The sequence below is a fragment of the Terrapene carolina genome, unplaced genomic scaffold (genome assembly GCF_002925995.2).
Source record: "Terrapene carolina triunguis isolate 2854851 unplaced genomic scaffold, T_m_triunguis-2.0 Scaffold28765, whole genome shotgun sequence".
Taxonomy (NCBI): domain Eukaryota; kingdom Metazoa; phylum Chordata; order Testudines; family Emydidae; genus Terrapene; species Terrapene triunguis.
Genome location: NW_020693116.1, coordinates 537 through 4,193, shown reverse-complemented (window position 1 = coordinate 4,193; position 3,657 = coordinate 537). Strand labels below are relative to the sequence as shown.

The following is a 3,657-nucleotide window of genomic DNA, read 5'->3' as shown; positions in this document are numbered from 1 at the left end:
TAATCTTCACTCTGCAAGCACCCACCCCCATTAAGTGGCCTATCCCAAGCCACATCCTAAAAATGAGAAGTAAAGTATAATGATTTAGAATTTACAGTAGGTTTGGGGGGGGGGGGAACAGGATGGGGACCTCTGGGAGCAGAAGGACACCTAGTGCCTTCACATGATCTCCCAAATCAAGATCCATGGAACATATGCTGGGTGGGGAGAGGAATATAACCAAGTCTATCTAATTCACACTGTTGTTTAATACAAGTATTATCACTTCATCAGATGCCTGGAGTGAAAAAGACAGCACATGAAAAGACGGGGTTGCCTTACCAAGTTGGGGGTCAGTGCTAACGACACAAAGGGGTGAGTATCAACAGAGGGAAAATTACTTTTTGGAGTGACCCAGCCACTCCCAGTCTTTATTCAGGCCTAATATGATGGTGTCAAGTTTGCAAATTAATTCCAGTTCTGCAGTTTCTCATTGAAGTCTGTTTGTGAAGGGTTTGTTGGTTGAAGAATGGCCACTTTTAAGTCTGTTTGAGTGTCCAGGGAGATTGAAGTGTTCTCCTACTGGTTTTTGAATGTTACAATTCTTGATGTCTGATTTGTGTCCATTTTTTCCTTTGCGTAGAGACTGTCCGGTTTGGCCAATGTACATGGCAGAGGGGCATTGAAATCAAGTTTACACAAGTTAAGAAGGAAGGTACTAGACATCTGGGGTCAGGCTTGAGTTCTGAGAGATTACAGATATTGGTTACAAGGTTCACAAGATGCATACAAGCGTCAGTGAATAAGTGACCTCTGGTATGCCACTCCTAGAATATATTTAGAGTCTAAGTCAGTATTGGTGTAACACATTCAACAGATTCTATTTTTTCACCACAATAGTCTCCCCGAGGGGAGGTGCACCGTTCCTGGAGGTACTGCAATACCAGGTCGATGCGTGGAGTGGATGGAGCAAGCTCCTATTCCATCTCCCTGTTCCAAAAATCCATTTAATATATAGTCCTCAGATAGAGGGCGTATCAGATATTAAACTGATAAGAACAGATTTAAAAGTTTATTAGATAATGATTAAAAATAGATGATACATAGAGTTTGAGAAGTCAGTTATTGGTCATTGGGGGTAACATACAGAGTATAGGGGGATGCTAGTATTTTGGGGTTGGGCAGCACACAATATATACAGTCTGTAATGTTCCCAATGCGGGGGTAAACAGTGGGCGAGATGAAGATACAGCCGGCAAGCGGTGAGGGTCCATCACTCATACAGAAAGTACAGACAGTCATGGCTATAATTAAGCGGGCTGGGTAATGGGGATGGGGTGACCCTCACGTGGTGGGATTCAGTTTGGTTCGGTGGGTTCGGGGCTCAGGGGATAAGGTCCAGCAGGGGGAGTTTATAGGTCTCTTCCCCCTTGTGGGTGCACGAGGTCTCCCCGGCTCACTCTCGGTATTGGCGGTGGCCGGTGATGTGCTCTGTGTAGATGTCCCGAGACCAACGAATAGTGTCCGAGACCATTAGGCGTCTCATGAGCCGTGCGTAGTGACGGCCCACCCCACAGGTCCTCAGCATGCGTTCATTGCAGGGGTCCCAGGCACCCAGGGCCCCAACGAGCAGAGCGTCGGTATGCACCTCGTAGCCCTTTGTCCGCAGGGTGTCAGCCGGGGAGCATGCTTTTCGAGCTTGCGGGCTCGGGCTTTACAGAAGGCCGGGGTCCTGTTCTCGAACGGAATCATTACATCGACCAGGATGATCTTTTTTCCAACCTCGTCCGTGACGATGATGTCTGGGCGCAGCAGGCTGTCGGTGCTGGGGACGGTGCGGTTGACTGTGACCTCTCCCAGGTGCGGGTCGATGGCCTTCACTAGCCGGTCCTGGACAGCGTTGTGGCGCAGCTGCCAGGCTCTGGCATGGGGCTTGCAGCTGCATAGGACGTGGGGCAGTTTCGGAGACGTACCCGCACTTCCTGCAGCGCTTGTCCCGGTTCCCGTGGTGGACAGCTCCGTTGAGGGGGACGCAATTCAGCCGGGCGCGGTGTATGAACCGCCAGTCGGCGAACCGGGTGAAGATGCCTGTGGGGAGGAAGTGGTTGCTGGAGTCCTACTTGCTGGTCACCTCAAAGGCCTTTACCCTGGTCCAGTTGTTTCTTCAGGGTGTCCACATAGAGCGCGTGGATGGTGGCCTTCAGGGATCTCTCCAGCACGCCTCTGGCTCCGGGGGTGACGATGGTGTTGTCCTCTGTCCCGATCCACGGCACCAGGACTCCCAGCTCCTGTCGTTCCTCGCTCCAAACCCAGCAGCAGCCCAGCCACTTCCCCAGTCGGCGCGTGGCATTGCGGGCGCGGGACCACAGCGAGGCGATGTCACCCCCGTCCCGGGCGAACTCGCCGTCTAGGGAGCTGCTCAGGAAGGTGGCCACGTCCCTGTTGGAGGGAGGTCTTCCGATTCGCTTTCCGATGACGGCGCGCAGGGCGGTCGTCGCGACGTTCCTCACCTTGGCGTCCGGGCACGTCAGGAGGCGGAAGGCGTGCATGATGACCGCGATGTCGCACAGGTCTCCCATGCGGGAGACGTTGGCGCCACCGTGCCTGTGCGCGATGTATACGAGCTCGTTACTGGCTCTCTGGGGCAGGGACAGCCATTTCTTGATCAGGTGCCGGATGGTGTTGTCTGCCTTGTTGAGGGGCACCTTTGCCACGGCGGATCCTCTCAGGACGAAGGCGATGCGGGGGATCAGGAAGGTGTTGAGGGCGTTGATTTTCTGCCACGGCGCCAGCAGGGATACGTCGATCTTGGCGGCCTCCTGCAGGATCTCCCGGATGGTGTCCTCGGGGGTCTGCCGGACGCGGAAGCCCGTCGGCGTGCCGAGGTGCTGGTACGCCTGCCCCTCCGCCAGGGGAACGACGGACTCGCCCTGGATGAGGAACTCCGTCGTCAGTACCGAGTCCCTCTTGCTCCCGTCAACGTGGAGGGACACGTACTTCTTGGCATTGAAGCGGAGTCCCGTCCAGTCCGCGGCTCTCCCGATGGTGTCGAGCGTGCCCTGGAGCCTCTTGGGGCCGTCCGCGATCAGGACCAGGTCGTCCGCGTAGGCCAAGACGCTCACCCTCTTGCCGTGCAGGTCGAAGCCGTCAGCGCCGTCGGAGATCACCCGCAGGAGCGGCTCCATGGCGAGGTTGAAGACGATGGGGCTGAGGGGGCAGCCCCGCTTCACGCCGCTGCGGATCGGTATCTCGGTGGTCTCCCCTTCTACCGAGCGGATGGTGGTGCTGCAGCCCTCTTACAGTTCCCGGATCAGGTGGAGAAAGGTCTCTGACACACTCCAGGAGTTGGATGCCGAAGATGTGGTGGTGGGGGACGGACCCGAAGGCGTTGGCCAGGTCGAGCCACGCTATCGCGCACTGCTTCCACGTTCTCCTGGCTGTCTGGATGACGGTCTGGAGCAGGAAGTTGTGCTCGTAGCACCCCTCTGATGGCATGAAGCCCTTCTGGGCGGGGCTGATGGCTCCCCCGGTCGCCGCCCACTCCGTGATCCTGGCTGCCAGGCAGCTGGCGTACAGTTTGTACATGGTGGAGCAGAGGGAGATGGGTCTCCAGTAGCTGGGGTCGTCTCGCTCGCCCTTCTTGTGGATCCAGACGGTCATGGCCTTCTTCCAGGAGGT

General features: G+C 56.1%; 1 non-coding gene across 1 annotated transcript; it reads right to left on the bottom strand.

The window, feature by feature from the left end:
* Positions 1-889: 889 nt before the first annotated feature.
* LOC113409049 lies at positions 890-1,077 on the bottom strand. The gene has a single exon (XR_003370431.1). It is a non-coding gene; the product is annotated as a U2 spliceosomal RNA (small nuclear RNA).
* Between the last annotated feature and the right edge of the window lie 2,580 nt (positions 1,078-3,657).